We start from the raw sequence: 16143 nt of genomic DNA on the forward strand, positions 1-16143 counted from the left end.
TGAAAAACAAGAGGGGACAGTACCTCACCCAGTGGGCATCTTGAAGGAGGGAAAAAAAAGAAGATACTTAAAGCATAGCACATAAAGAACTGAAATAGACTTCGTCAAATAAGAACTATTTGGTACTCTACTACTAAATAGCTACTAAATAGCCAGCCGACTGGCAGTCACCCTTCATTTAATAGATATATTTTAATAACATCTTAATTAGCACTTTCTTGTCTACCTCCCCCAACCTCAACCTTGTCTAAATAGTCATTTTCATGTATTTGAACTGTTTCCACTGCTCTGCCTTCCCAAGTGTCACCTGCATGAATGAGGCACCCTCTGTCCTCAAGGTGGAAAATTTAAGCACTAGCATATTGCCCCTTGTTATTCGTTAAGCTTTCTATGAGGAGCCTGGGTTTCTGCAGGGTCCTGGTTTCAGGAAAGCTCACAGTTCAGCAGGGTCATATAGTTCTTGCCCATTTTCTGTGTTGGGTAAATTTGCAACTGGCCACTGGCAGAAGGCTCTGTCTGCTAGGACTATGCTCTCTTTCACGGGAGCATGTTAGGGGTCAACTTCAAGCACTATTAGCTAGGACTTACTCTCTTCATCTTCCCCATTTCCTCAGCAAGGTATCATCTTGACTGCTAGGTGCAGTACCATATATCTCCTGGAAACAGGGACACCTGAGACTTCAAACCTGTAAGGAGAGATCAAGCCTAATAGCTCAACACAAGTTTTCTGAAATCGCTGACGTAAATACATAAGGATCGCGTGCCTACTTTGTGCTCACACCATGCTCAGCACTGGAAACATAAGTGTGCAAGACAGACATCGTCTCCCCTCTCAATGGAGTTTATGGGCTGGTGGAGGAGACAGGCTTTGTTAAAATATTTGCTCAAACAAATACATAATTACAAGTGGTGATAAATGCTGTGGAAAAAAAGGCAAAGTGCGGTGAGTGGAAAGAGCTGACCTAGCTTGAGGGAGGAGGCGGAATAGAAAAGTCTGTCTAAGGAGAATGAGTTTTCAACCGGGATCAAGAGGAGGACAGGCGTGGATAGGAGACCAGAGTCTGTGGACAGGATATACAAAAGACCTGAAGCAAAATGAGCGTGGCTGCTTTCAGGGACCGAATCACACCAGTGTTACAGATTAAATTGTGTCCCCTTCAAAAAAGATATATTGGGGGAAAAAAATACGTTGAGGTCCTAACCCCGGGTACCTCAGAATACGATCTTATTTAGAAATAGGGTTGTTGCGGATGCAATTACTTAAGATGAGGTCCTACTGGAGACCAGTACGCTTCTAATGCAATGTGCCATCCTTATAAGAAGGTGGCCACGCGAAGACAGAGACCTGGCGAGAATGCCATGGGACGATGGAAGATTGGAGCAACGCACCTACAAGCCAAGGAATGCCCACGATGCCTGCAAATCACCAAAAGCGAGGTGGAAGCAAGGAAGGCTTCCCTCACGGTTCTGGGGAGAAGCCTGGCCCTGCCAACACCTTGTGTTTGTAGCCTTCTAGCCAGAACTGTGAGACAATGAGTTTCTATTGTTTAAGGCACTGGGTCTGTGGTACTTGGTTACAGCAGCCCCAGGGAACTTTCAGAGTGGGTGTGGCCGAGTTGTAAAACAGAGCGCAAGGGAGGAGTGTGAGACGAGAGGGGAAGAGTAGGAAGGGCCATAGACCTGTGCTCAGAATTCGGGGCTCTAGCCTCAAAGCAGTGGGGCAGCAGTGAGGAGTTTAACTGCTATCATTCAAGTCACAGTGCACACAGATCGCCGTGGTTGCTGGGTGCAGAAGGACTGGAGACGGGATGAGGGGTGTTGCAGGTTGAGTTCTCCAGGAGGAGACGCCGCGATAAAGCCTGAGCTGACAATGCCTCCGCTAACCTGCTGGAGAGCTCTGGAGCGAGGTCCGTCAAAATTGTGCTACCACCTCTCAAATGATCAGACATTCCGGCTTCCCAGGGTGGCCACCTGTATGGGATGCCCTGGGAAAGGCATGACCTGAGGCGAGGTGGCCCGTCAGCAGCGGAGGCAGCCTCGGCAGGAACAGTGAAGCTGTCTGCGGTCTACATGCCCCACGGCTGGTCAATAAGTCTTTCCTTGAAGGGTTCTGGGCTGCTCATCTCCTCTTCTGCCACAAGACATCATGGGGACCCCAGAAATGAAGGGCTCCGGGGGAGAGGTGACAGTGGCTTGAGCCGGTGTGGTGGCAGTGAAGAGAGAGAATGTGGCCTGGTTCCGAGATGGGTTAGTAGGTGAAATGGTACAGATTGCAGAGATTGAATGAGAGGATTGAGGCTTTAAGGGAAAAGGAGGCATCAAGAAGGGCTTCCAGGCGTCTGCCTTTGCCCCACCGAATGGATGGTTGGTGCCATTCACCAAGTTAGAGAGCTCTGGAGAAGATCGAATATGAGAAAGTAGAAGGTCGTGCTTTCAGATGTGAAATACTATTGGATGAACTGGATATACCGAGGAATAAAAACCCTGAGAGAAACACACATGCACGCACACGCGCGCGTGCACGCACATTTTGGTTCCAAGAAGAGTCCTGTGTGCTCACCTCTCATTCTTGAAAATGCCATCTGTTGTTACAGCACTATGGATTTTACCCTTTTTTGCTGGAACCTGAATCAGCATCCATAATTTACCTGATAAGCACGCTGAAAAGCTGTAGTGCAGAAAGATATGAAAAGGAACTCAGACATCTGAGGAGTGAGGATGGCCCCACACACTGCACAGGAAATAATTAGCCAACTCCCGAGCCAGCGGTACCACCCCCCCGATGGTATCACTTGCTAATCCAGGACTGTAGTAACTCCATAGGTGAGGCGGGTAGGTTTGAGAGGTGAGAGAGAGCGGCGACATGAAAGACTGAAGATTAATTTAAGACCGGGAAAGAGTTTTCACCAGAAAACCACTTTGCTAAGCAGAATCTGCGGACAAGTCCAAGCAGAACTTTCCATCCAATCGAAGTTCATCAGCTGAACTGGGCTCATAATTATGCTCCATCCCGCCACCAGCTGGGGCTGCCTCCTGTACCGCCCCTTTGAGATGTCAAGTTTTCCGTGGATATGTTCATTGCCTTTGACTCAGTGAGTCCAAATTCCGAAGCTGATCCTAAAGAAAATAGCCAATAAAAGGAAGATGCTGTAGGCATGATGATGTTATCAGCACATTTTATGATAGCGATATATTAGAAAACTCCTTTCATGCCAAGAATGCATCTTCACTTCGTGAAAGGTGTTGACTGTGGTCATTATGAGGGCTGTGTTACAACAGGAGAAGATGCTCGCCTAGTCTCTTTGCTGAGCGGCCGCCCTTGGGAAGCACTGTGATACGTCCGAACATAAAAGTAGGCTCTGATGTGGGGAGTAAACCACAAAGATGATACGTAGCCTCTAGGAGGTCACACAGTAAGAGGGAGAGCTGAGATTCTAACCCAGATCAGTCCTTCTACAAAGCCCGACTATCCAGCCACTCATACATTTAACCAACAAATATTTATTGAGTCTCTAATATGTGCCAAGAGCTGTGTGAGGCCATGCTGTTTTGGTGATATCATCTTCCCTGAAAAGAAAGGGAAAAGTGCAGCTTTTCATATGCAGATGCAACTTCTTGTCTGAGAACTGCAATGTTTTAGATGGTGTCTTATAGTTTTTAGAAACTCATAGTCTTTATCCTCCAACTGTTTGTCACCTACCCATCTTCAAGACTTCTCTCAGACCCCTTTCCCCATTTCCTCCAGCCACAACAGCTCTCTCCCCGCACTGGGTCCCTTTACCACACAGTTCACACCTAACTAGATCTTGATGAATCCTGATGGCCAGCCCTGGAGATTTATTCTTTGGTATATACTGTCTTACTCTTTACTTAATAGATGCACATGTGTGTGCATGCTCTTCTGCGTGTGTGTGTGTGTGTGTGTGTGTGTGTTCTTTCCAATAAGGCTGTAAACAGCTCCATTAATTGAAAATTGTTGGGGCGCCTGGGTGGCGCAGTCGGTTAAGCGTCCGGCTTCAGCCAGGTCACGATCTCGCGGTCCGTGAGTTCGAGCCCCGCGTCAGGCTCTGGGCTGATGGCTCGGAGCCTGGAGCCTGTTTCCGATTCTGTGTCTCCCTCTCTCTCTGCCCCTCCCCCGTTCATGCTCTGTCTCTCTCTGTCCCAAAAATAAATAAAAAACGTTGAAAAAAAAAAAAAAAAAAGAAAATTGTTGAGGCTGGGAGTTCTCTGATTCACAGGCTTCATGTGCTATTGCCTCACCAAAAAGATTGCCATATTCAAACTAAATAATTTATGTCTTCTTTACATTTTTCAACCCAGCCACGTCAAGCCTGCGAAGACTTAAAAATTGACCCAGACATTTTAAAACCGTCTCACTTAATTATTTCAACAACCTATGAATATGTGTATCAGTAAGACTGAGCTTCATTAAGCTGTAGTAGCAAACAACCCCCTGATCTTCGTTGCTCAAAACAACAATAGGTTATTTTTATTTAGGTCGGTAGGGAATCTGTTGTACTTTAAACCCACTCAGAAGCCCGGATGATGAAGATTTCTGAAATGTTCCCAATCTTTATAGGGTGAGAGGAAGAAACAGGAGCAATTCTTGCACTAGCTTACAGGTTTCCATATTTTATTGGCCAAAGTCAATAGTATGGCCATGCCTAAAATCAAGGGAGAAGGGAAGTGTAGTCTCACCAAATACCCAAAGAAGAAATAGAAATATTTGGTGAAGAGCATTAATAATTACTATGTTTTTTTTACTATTACTATTACTTTTTTCCTTTTTAATTTTTAAATACCATGAAAACTCAGATGGGTTTAACAACAGGTCCAAGGTCATATATTTAACCACAGAAGAGCTAGGATTTGAACTGAAGTCCGTCTGATAGTGGAGACTACGCCTCTTTCGCTTATTTCAGAGCTGCTTTCCGGAAAGGATGCCTTGCACATTCTTTGGGTTCTGGCTGGCCTCACTTAAATTATTCTTCTCTGTAGGGCTCTTCATTGGCTACTTCAGGTGTATCCTCACCAAACATGATGTCTGTTTGCTCTTCTAGTAGTCGATTCATTGTTATTTCAATTTTTTTAGATTTTTTTAAATGTTTATTTATTTTTGAGAGAAGAGAGCGAGGGAGGGACAGAGAGAGAGGATCTGAAGCGGGCTCTTACTACCTTTTCTTTGACAGAGCAGGTGTCAGTAATATCAAGGTGAATAATATTTAGTCCTAGCTTATAAGGGTTTCATCTTTAACTGGAACAATCGCTAAAGATAGCAAATAATTCCCAAAGCAATGTGACAAGTACTATAATGAAGACCTGCCCAGTCTTTGGATACAGGCTGTCTCCCAAAGTGGAATTAGGAAAATGGAAATGGCACACATGAGAGTCACCATCACTAGAAGTAACCCAGACCAAGCCTGCAAAGAAAAAGTTGCAGAGATTGTGGAACACGCCTGAGCCTGGCAAGCCTGGATTTTTTTGCAAATAAGAAAGCTCAAAGCTAAACAACAATAAACTGCAGCATGGGACAGGACTGCTAACAGAAGGTAGATGGTTTGATTGGAATTTCTGAGAGGGAGGTATCCCCGATGGAAGTTTATTACTTGAGATGTAGCACTGTCAAAGTCATAGAAAAATATAGCCTGGGGAAACTGAGGCTCAGGGAGAACCAGTGATGGGTCCCAGCTCACAGAAAAATGGTGCTGTTGGGATTTCACCCCAAGGCTGTCTTCCCTAAAAGTTGAATGTCCACACGTGTTCCATGTTGCCACCTGCCACTAAGTGAACCACCCAAACCAGCGGCCTGCAAGCCAGAACGTTGATGGCACTTCCAGGGGCCCCGGGAAGACTTTAATCTTGGGTTCTCCCAACCCAGCTGCCACCTTTGATTATTTGAAGTAAAAATTACACCTGTATTGGTATCTTTCAAGCCACTGCTCTAAATCTCTGAAGATAAGCATTACAGATAAATGTATGCTGCTCCGTTTATCAGTCTTTTGAAATCTCCGGTTTAGGAATGAATATGTTGGGTTGTATGTCCCTTTCAGGCTCCACCCTACCCTCCTCTCAGCCCATAGGCTGCAGGGAGAGATGCTACATCCACTTACAAACAGGATGACAGAGTAGTTAATTCTTGCTAGAGCCATTTATTAATATAGCCATGGCTCCATTACAGTGTGAGTTTCTGGAGGTCAGTAGCCAAGTGCTGTGCCTTTAAAATTCCTCAGGCTTCTAGAAGAGTCAAGAGAGTTTTTTCATTTGTTTCATTTCTTAAATCAAATGCTGTCATATTATTAAAGTAATCTGGGTCAATGGAGAGTGACATGATCTTTTTGGCAGTTTATGGATAATTTCTAAGGAATCTTCCTACACTGTAGGAATCTTTCCTACATTGTAGAAAAAAGGAAATAAAATGGAGAAAGACTCCACTTTTGACCCAGATGGCATAATAATAGGGACTGGGGTTGAAATAGCTAAGAAAAGACAAAATATAGAAAATAAAAGTTTTTAAGACACTGATAAGCAGGCAAAGAAAGACAGTGGTCCCGGAGATACAAGGAACAAACGTGGTGAGCCCTATGGTTGCCCAAAGTTACTGACCTGAGCTTCCAGGCCATAACTCAGGGAAGGGAACCCAAGCAAAGCCCAGCAGACTCCTTCAGTTGGGAGATGAAATTGAGAAAGCAGGGAGATCAAGGCAGCTAGAATATACATTGGGAAAAGTACCATAGAGGCGAGAGCTGCACAAAGAGAAAGACCCTTGGATCCGCAAAGAGGTCCTCTTGAGTTTTTAGCAGGGTATGATCAGCACATATGTGCAAGAGAACCACCAAAGGTCAGAGAAGGAAGCATTCAAAACGATTAAAGAGGGGCACTTGGGAGGCTCAGTCAGTTAAGCATCCGACTTCAGCTCAGGTCATGATCTCATGGTTCATGGGTTCGAGCCCCACATCAGGCTCTGTGCTGACAGCTCAGATCCTGAAGCCTGATTCAGATTGTGTGTCTCCCTCACTCTCTTCCCCTCCCCTGCTCATGTGCTCGCGCTCTCTCTCTCTCTCTCTCAAAATAAATATACCTTTAAAAAATCTATTAAAAAAAAGATTAAAGGAATAGTTCCTAATGCCCATCTAGGGACAGAAATAGTCCTGCTCCTATGAGCCACACAGGAAAAACTTGTAATTCATGGGGCATTGAATAGAATATTCTAGAAGGTCTTGCCTCAGTAGTGAAGAATAATTATCCCTAAACTGATTATTGCTCTGGACCATAAAATATCACTGGATATTTTATGAATCATAAAAGCAAACCCTGAGAGGATTGAACTGTTTCCAAGTAACCGTATCCTAAAACAAAGCTCAAAAATATTTACAGGAATATAAAAATATCCTGTCCCCAACACAATAAAATTCATAGTATCTGGCATCCAATACAGAAGAGTTCTCACTTGGATACCCATCCTGAGTTCTCTCCACCTCTGCAAGACCTCTGCAAATGAAGTGTGCCCTCCCTTAGTCTCTCAGACTGCCATCAACAAAAATCGAGAAAGCAGCCTACAGCAACCCTTGTTGTCTATGAGAGGCTCTCCTCCAGCCTTCCATATGACCATCAGTCAGGAGTCCAGAGAGCAGTCAAGAGCTCTGTGTGCTCCTGACACCCCTTCCTAACCTTCTGTGATAGATAATTTTACATGTCAACTTGACTGCATCATGGGATGTCTAGATAGCTGGTCAAACATTACTTCTGGATGTGTCTGTGAGGGTGTTTCTTGAAGAGATTAGCATTTGAATCTGTAGTCTGCGTAGAGCAGGTGGCCCTCTCAAATGTGTCTAGGCTTCAGTCTGAATAGAACAAAAAGGCAGAGGAAAGTTGACTTTGCTCTCTGCCTGACTGCTTGAGCTGGGACAGAGATTTGCCCTCATTGCTCCCAGTACTCAGGCCTTCCAGCTACACCACTGGCTTTCCTGGGGCTCCAGTTTGCAGACAGCAGATTATAGGACTTCTCAGCTTCCACAATCAAATGAGTTAAACCTTATCATAAACCTTGTGTGTGTGTGTGTGTGTGTGTGTGTGTGTGTCTGGTATAGATAGAAAGATAGATACATAAATAGATAGATGATAGATAGATAGATGATAGATAGACAGACATAAAAATAAAATAGGATATATCCTATTGGTTCTGTTTCTCTTGAAAACCTTAGGCGAATACATCTTGTCTGCCTTCAACATTCCAGCTTTACCACCATTGTCTGCTTTGAGACCATCAGAACTTATCTCATTAGTCCTTTTTTATATCAGTCACCGCAAGAGGCCCAAGGTGTCCTGGTTATTCATCATCCCTTAGACTCTCATCCCCACGTGGCTCAAATGTCCCCTTTTTTGGTGAGGCAATTCACATTGCAATCCAACCCCTCTACACCCTGAGCCCCTTTCCCTATTTTATTTTTTTCCATAGCACTTACCCCAACTGAATATACTATATATCACTTATTGACTTGCCCACTAGAATACGAGCTCCATAAGGGCAGGGAATTGTACCCGTTCACTGCTGCATGTCCAGTGTTTAGAACAGTGCTGGGTACATAGTAAGCAGTCAGTAATTATTTGAGGAATGAGGGACACATGCTGTGTCAGCATTTAACAGCGTATCTATGAGTTCCTTCTTCAGAAAAGGCGGGCCCTAGTTTCTGAATGTAACCTGATGCTCAGTGAATTGCTCACGGGGTGCTTTTTGGCCAAGCATTTTACACCATCTCAAGGATCATGTGTAAGCTGCGTCTGAGCACTCACCCAGATCCGCCCCCACCACTGAAGTCTCCCGGAGGACCCAAAAGGCGGGACTGTCCCATGGCCAAGAACGTGCTCCAAGATCTGTGGCTCCTGCAGTTCCCCTGGCTCCGTAAATGGCACCACTTTTCACCCAGATGCTTGGTCTAAACACTAGGAATTACCTGTGATCTCTCTCTGACTGCTCACATCGGGTCCATCTCCAAAACCACTTGGAACCGGAATACTTTCCGCCATGCCAGGGCCACTGTCTCCCTGAAGCGGTCTGAGATCTGCTGCTTCTACGTCTGCTCTTGACCCCTACTGTTCATTCCCACAGAACAGAGATCTTTCCGTTTGTTTACTTCTTGTATTTCAAAAAATGTTTTGGTGACTTAGGAAATTGATAAAGTGGAGTACTTGATGAATAAGAATACGATAGAATAGAATAAATAGAATAGAATAGAATATGATCCAAATGTGAAATGGGTACTGAGAAAAAAGCCTAGAAGGAAACACGTGGGTATTTTAAGTGTAATGATCTCTGAGTGGCAGGATTATGGTTTGAATTTCCTTCTTTATGCTATTTAGTATTTCACAAATACTCTACAGTGAGTATGTATAGTTGCTGAGAAAACAGTAAGAAAAATGCTGAGTGACCAGTGAGGCAGCACTAATGTAGGTCAGATTTATTTAATAGATTCAGAATTGTTAATTTATGAATGTAACCAAATTTGGAGTCTGCTCATTTTGTAGATCTCCTCGTGCATCCCAGTCACTGTGCTACTAGGCGCTTTTCCCATACTTTATTTCTGTGGAAAGGGAGCCTTCTTCAAAGAGGCTAAGTGGTTTGCCCAAAGTCACTTAGCTGATAAGAGACATCGCAGATGCTAACGAGGTCTCCAGACCAGACATCCAGGCTCTACTCACTACCCCACATTCTCTTCTCTTACCCAAAGGCTGGGGTCCAGGGCAGACATGGCTGGCGAATGACTGGGTCAAAGATGGCAGGATTGACGTTATCAGCCTAACTAAGGGGGTGAAATGGTTTGGTGAAGACACTGTCAGCCAACGTAAAGCAAGTGACTAGAGCATTGTTTTACAGGCATACTTGAACTTGGAACTTATTAGCAACATGGATTTAATGTCGCCTGTAAAAGCAGCATAAAGGTAAACCTTTATTTATTCTGCTTCCTCGTGCTATAAAAACAGAGCTCATGCTCTGGGAGTTGATGAGTCTGGAAAAAGGGGTGGGGCTAGACGCTGGCATCTCCACATAAGTCCTGACCTCTTGAGGAGAGAGGGGAGGAGCTGAGGGGGTGGGGGGTGGGAAGGGGCAACTGTGGTTTCCCTCAGTGGTCCTGAGAGACTAATCTTGTAATAAAAAAACCCGCTTCCCATTACACTCAGAATAACACCCACATGCTCTGCACGCAAGGTCCATGCTTCTTACGTGGCCCACCTTCTTTCTTCTCTTTGTCCAGAGCTCTCAGTCCCTGGGCTCTGGGCTCACCAGCCTCTGTGCTTCCGGAACTTTCCGGTATTCTCGCAGGGTCTTCACCGACTCCTCTGCTGCCCCGTTGCTTCTCCTTCATGCCGGTGCTCTGTAGACTCCCTCTCGTCCTTCAGATTTCAGCTGAAATATACACCTGAGGAGAGGCCTTCCCTGGTGACTTCATGTGAGAGACCCCCACTCACATCACAATCACTCTCTGTGCCCTTAACCCCAATCTTTTTTATAAGCAGAACTTTTAGCTGATATAATTTCAAATTCAAAGAATGTGCAAAGGATATATGGAAAAAATAGGTAAGTTGTGAAGCATGATAACATAATAAACACTTATGAACCCACCAATCAATTTAAGATCTAGAATATTAACAATACCTGATTTTTTTTTAAGTTTATGTATTTATTTCTGAGAGAGAGAGAGAGAGAGAGCACACGAGCAGGGCAGGGGCAGAGAGAGAGAGAGAGAGGGGGACAGAGGATCCGAAGCAGGCTCCATGCTGACAGCAGAGAGCCAAATGTGGGGCTCAAACCCATGAACCATGAGATCATGGCCTGAGTTGAAGGCAAACACTTAACCAACTGAGCCACCTGGGCACCCCCACAATACCTGATTATTTTCTGCATAGCACTTATCAACTATCTAAAACTATATTATGTACTTATTTCTGTATGTATTTTCTTTCGTATCTACTGGAAGGTAAGGTCCGATGCCTGTCTTGTTGATTGCTGTATCCCAGAGCTTAGAATGGTGCCTAGAAAATAAATATTTGAGAATGGATGAGCAACGAGGGTGAGGCAGAGAGGTCAGAGGAGTGGGACGTTACTGTCAGTGGTGAGGGGCGGCCTGCACTGTCTCCATGCAGAGATCCACAAGCCCACCCCCTATTTCTCCGAAGGCTAGTCACATAACGTAAAGTGTAATGTCTAGCTATGTAGACAAAGGCACGCGAGGCCAGTTATTTTGCCATTTTGAGACTCCATTTCCATCTCTGATAAAATGGACCATAATAGCTACTTGCAGGATGCCTGGGGTAGAGATACAAACATTCTCACCTCCCTCTGTAATACCTGAGAGAGCAGGGCCACGGAGGTACAGGCAGCTGCTGGCAGCAGACAGCTTCAGACCTGGAGACTGACAGGCAGACAGACAGATAGACAGATAGACTCTGGGTGGGCAGAACTGTGGCAGACAGATGCCCAGGCCACCCGGGAAGCAGTGGAAAGCCTCTCCTGCCTTCTAAAGGGCCTGCTGCATGTGCTTTGAGCCCTGCACTGATGCCCGAGGCCAGGCGCAGACCCCCAGAGTGGTGGGATGGCTGGGCCTTGAACTACCTGCTGGCAGGGATCATACAGGGTCTTGGTGCCCGAGTGGAGGATGCATCATAACTGAAAAGAACAATGAAATCTCTTTTCTCTTCAGTGAATCAGGGGAAAACTTCAGTCGAGCCTCGGTTTTTCCCCCCCAGTGCAAGTGTCCTGATTAAGCCAGTCTGTACTAAAATTATATCCAGAGGAACCAGGCCCTCAGGACAGTCTTCAATGTCTTCCTTTGCCTGGCAGGCTAATTAATTAACTCAACCAGCAGTCATCAAGCGACTAGTATGTGTCGGGAGGCCTTTTGCAGGGCCAGGGTGAGGAGGGGTAAATGCACGGGGGCAGAATAGCGCAGTCAGTATTCTCCCCCCTGGGGAAAGTGGAAGCTGGGGGGTGGTGGGGGGCGTGGGGAGGGGGGTGCAGCCGGCTATGTGAGGGCCAGGCGGAGTGACAGCGAGCTGCTCCTTGCAGAAGGGGGCTTTTGCATTGCGCCTGAAGGATGATGGAGGCACAGGCCCACCCACGGATGGTGGAAAGCAGTACACGTGTGGGCATGGGTGCAGCAGGGAATCATTTCAGAGACATGGGCTGCAGCCACATGTTGACGGCCTTGCTCACTGGGTCCTGAAGGCAGTGGAGCAACACGATCAGGTTTGTGCCTCAGACAACCCTCGCAGGGAACAGCTACTCCTCTGCCTCTCCCACCTTCACTCACCCTTCAGCTGATCAGAACATGTCCGGTTTCCTTTGGGGGCTCGCCCCGCCCCCACTCGCAGCTCGCGTGGTTCCTTCTGGTTCCTGAGTCCTGCCTATGATTCAGGCCTGGCCCATCAGTGTATTTCATCATTTTATCCCGAGGGATCGATTCAGAGCTGGGCAGATTCTCCCGGTGGTCCGGTGAGACCCCGTTCGTGGACAGTCATTGGCTCTGTCGGGGAGAGGTCTCCTGTCTGCCAGTCTTGAAGCAGGAAGCCTGCCAACCTGTGGCTGTGGGGCCACCGGTGGGAGAGGACCGGCTTGAGAATGACACCAGCACAAGGGGAAGCAGAATGAAGACCTGGATTGATCAATGATGCCTCCATGCTCTCCCTGCCCATCCTGAGGATCCTGTCAGACCCATGGCAGGAGCAGGTCCCGTGCTTCTGAAACCACCTAATGGGTAGAAACGGGCTTTTTTTTTCTGCTCTGTCTACCGGACACTGACCTTCTTTTTTTTTTTTTTTTTTAAGTTTTATTTATTTATTTTTAGGAGCGAGAGAGTGTGCACAAGTGCGGACGGGGCAGAGAGAGAGAGAGAGAGAAGGAGAGAGAGAATTCCAAGCAGGCTCTGCACTGTCCGTGCAGAGCCTACCATGGGGCTCAGACTCATGAACTGTGAGATCACGGTGTGAGCCTGAATCAAGAGTCTCATGCTAAACCAACTGAGCCACCCACGCACCCCGGGGGATTGACCTTCTTGTATGACTCTGGTTCCATAAGGACTGTGAAAACAAACCCCTCTGAAAACAAATGGGCCATTCGGGAGGGATTTCCAGTTCCTGTAATCATTCATTCATTCATTCATTCCACAAGTATTTGAGATTCTACTTTATGCCACACTCTGCGATAAGCCTATAATTGTGAGCAAAATAAACATTAGGCCCTGTTCTCATGGAGTTTGCAGCCTATTAAAAAAGACAGATGATAGGGGCGCCTAGGTGGCTCAGCCAGTTAAGCCTCCTACTTCGGCTCAGGTCATGATCTCACAGTTCGTGAGTTCCAGCCCCTCATTGGGCTCTGTGCTGACAACTGAAAGCCTGGAGCCTGCTTCGGATTCTGTGTCTCCCTCTCTCTGCGCTCCTCCTCTGCTCACGCTGTCTCTCTCAAAACTAAATAAACATCAAAAAATTTTAGATACGACGGATGATAAAATATGTAATTAGAATGAATATGTAGTTAAAAATTGTGAAAAGTATCACGAAGGAAAAGTACAGGTAGCTATGAAATGTATTCTGGGGTATCCGATCTTATGGGGGTAGGATGGGTAGGGATCGGGGGAGTTTTCTTTAGGAACCAACAAATGAAATAGGAGCAAAAAAGAGGTGTAGGAGTTGGCTGGGTGAAGGACTGGGAGCAAGGAACTTTCCAGGCAGAGGGAAGAGCATGTTCAAAGGCCCTGGTGTTCTGTCAGCCATCTTGAAGAGCTTCCTCATCCCCACAGGCCCTCTTGGGTGGGAAACGGGGAGGGGAGGGTGGAAAAGGTGGCCTAGGAATCCAGACTTGGCTTTGCTTGGCCCTTGGACACAAATGCAGCATATATAACTGCCTTGCTTCACTCCTTCATCTCTCAGTCCCAGGGCACTTTCACTCTTCCTTAAAGAAAGTCCCTGTGCAAGTATCTTGCATTGGCGACGGTAAGGGGAGGAGGCACATTGCTAGCCTGCCTCGACCGTCCTTTCTTCATTTCTTCCACAGCAAGAAGGTTTCAATTGGGCTTATTCAGTTACTATAACTTAAGATTATAGTGATGATTCACTGCTCTTTTTTTTCTTGATTTGGAAATCATGCTGGATATTTAATCTCAAAGCTTTGTTGAAATAACAGACACACAGAAGTTTAAAAGTAGACGTTACATGACACTGAAAACGTAAGCAGAAAAAGAAAAAAGTGGATAAATTGACTTCATCGAATTTCATCGAAATTTAAATTTTTTGTGCTGCAAACAATACCATCAAGAAAGGGAATAAAGAGGGGTGCCTGGGTGGCTCAGTCAGTTAAGCGTCTGACTTCAGCTCAGGTCATGATCTTGAAGTCTGTGAGTTCAAGCTCCACATCGGGCTCTGTGCTGACAGCTCAGAGCCTGGAGCCTGGCTCAGATTCTGTGTCTCCCTTTCTCTGCCCCTCCCCTGCTTGTTCTCTCTCACTCTCCCTTTCTCAAAGAATAAATAAACATTAAAAAATATTGAAAGAAAGAAAGAAAGAAAGAAAGAAAGAAAGAAAGAAAGAAAGAAAGAAAGAAAGAAGAGAAAGAAAAAGAAAAGGAAGGAAGAAAAGAGAAAAAAAGACAAGTCGAAGAACGGGAGAAAAATATTTGAAAATCATATATTGGATAAGGGGCTTGTATCCAAAATATATAAAGAACTCTCAGCTCATCATAAAAAGAGAAAGGCCACAGGGGCGCCTGGGTGGCTCAGTCAGTTAAGCGTCCGACTTCGGCTCAGGTCATGATGTCGCGGTTTGTGAGTTCAAGCCCCGCGTCGGGCTCTGTGCTGACAGCTCGGAGCCTGGAGCCTGTTTCCGATTCTGTGTCTCCCTCTCTCTCTCTGACCCTCCCCCGTTCATGCTCTGTCTCTCTCTGTCTCAAAAATGAATAAACGTTTAAAAAAAAAAAAAAGAGAAAGGCCACAATCTAAAATGGGGCAGAGGATTTGAATAGACATTTCGGCAAGATCTAGAGATGGCCAATAAGCACATGAAAAGATGGGCAACATCATTAGTCATTAGGGAAATGCAATCAAGGCTCTAAGGAGCGATCACTTCACATCTACTAGGATGACTTTAAGCAAAAAGATAGCAAGTGTTGGTGAGGGCGTGGACAAGTTGGAACACTCAAACACTGCTGGTGGGGATGTAAAATGCTGCCGCTGCTTTGAAAAACGGTGCGGCGGTTCCTCCAAACGCTAAACACAGAGCTACGAGTCAGCCGTTCCTTTCCCAGGTACGTACCTAAGAGAAAGGAAGACGCAGGTCTATACAGAAACTTGTATTCTAATGTTCACAACAGCATTGTTCATAAGAGCCAAAAGGTGGAAATAACCTAATGTCTACTAACTGATGATGAAATGAATACAGTTTGCTTTATCTATGAAATGGAGTATTATTTAGCAATGAAAAGAAAGGCAATATTGATACATGCTACAACGTGAGCCCTGAAAGCACTATGTTGTGTAAAAGAAGCCAACACATTCAATGATTCCATTTATATGAAATGTCCAGAAGAGACAAATCTCTAGAGACAAAAAGACTCCTGGTTCCTTATGGTGGGTTGATGGGAGTGAACGGGAGTGACTGCTTATGGCTATGGAGTTTCTTTTAGGTGGAATGAAAGTGTTCTAAAATTAGATGCAGCAATGGTTATACAACCCTGTGAATATACTAAAAAACATTGAACTTTAAGTGGGTGAATTTTACAGTACATGAGTTTGTGCTTTTTTTTTTAAGTAGGTTAATGATCTCAAGTAGATCAATCAATATTGTCAGAGCCTGCAGTTGAAGTAAATTTTATCCAGATTCTGGCACAAGACACAGGTCAGTCAGAGAAAACCTCCCCAGGGGAAAAGTGTAGCGATAATAATGGTCACATTATTCACAGTGGTAACTGAAATTGATATGACCTTTATGGTTAGCAAAGAACGTCTGCATTTGCTTGATTAAATCCTTTCACTCACATGAATCACAGGAGAGAGGCATCATCACACATATCTGACACCCAAGGGAACTGTGGTTCATGGGGTTTAGGAACAGGTAAGATCATATGGGTAGTAAATTCTGGGGCTTGAGGCAGAGCCCTGGTC

At 45.5% G+C, this 16143-nt stretch overlaps 1 long non-coding RNA gene across 2 annotated transcripts in view; it reads left to right on the plus strand.

Moving 5' to 3' along the window:
* The window catches only part of LOC131487496 (uncharacterized), a 30015-nt gene that overhangs the window by 8768 nt on the left and 5104 nt on the right, over window positions 1–16143 (plus strand). Inside the window, exon 3 of one of the 2 annotated variants that reach the window (XR_009249785.1) lies at window positions 15794–15877. The exons of the other annotated variant lie outside the window; for it this stretch is intronic. This is a non-coding gene — a long non-coding RNA (uncharacterized LOC131487496). The remainder of the gene's footprint in view (window positions 1–15793; window positions 15878–16143) is intronic. 2 annotated transcript variants of the gene reach the window in all.

This window comes from Neofelis nebulosa, chromosome 10 (assembly GCF_028018385.1).
Source record: "Neofelis nebulosa isolate mNeoNeb1 chromosome 10, mNeoNeb1.pri, whole genome shotgun sequence".
Classification (NCBI taxonomy): domain Eukaryota; kingdom Metazoa; phylum Chordata; class Mammalia; order Carnivora; family Felidae; genus Neofelis; species Neofelis nebulosa.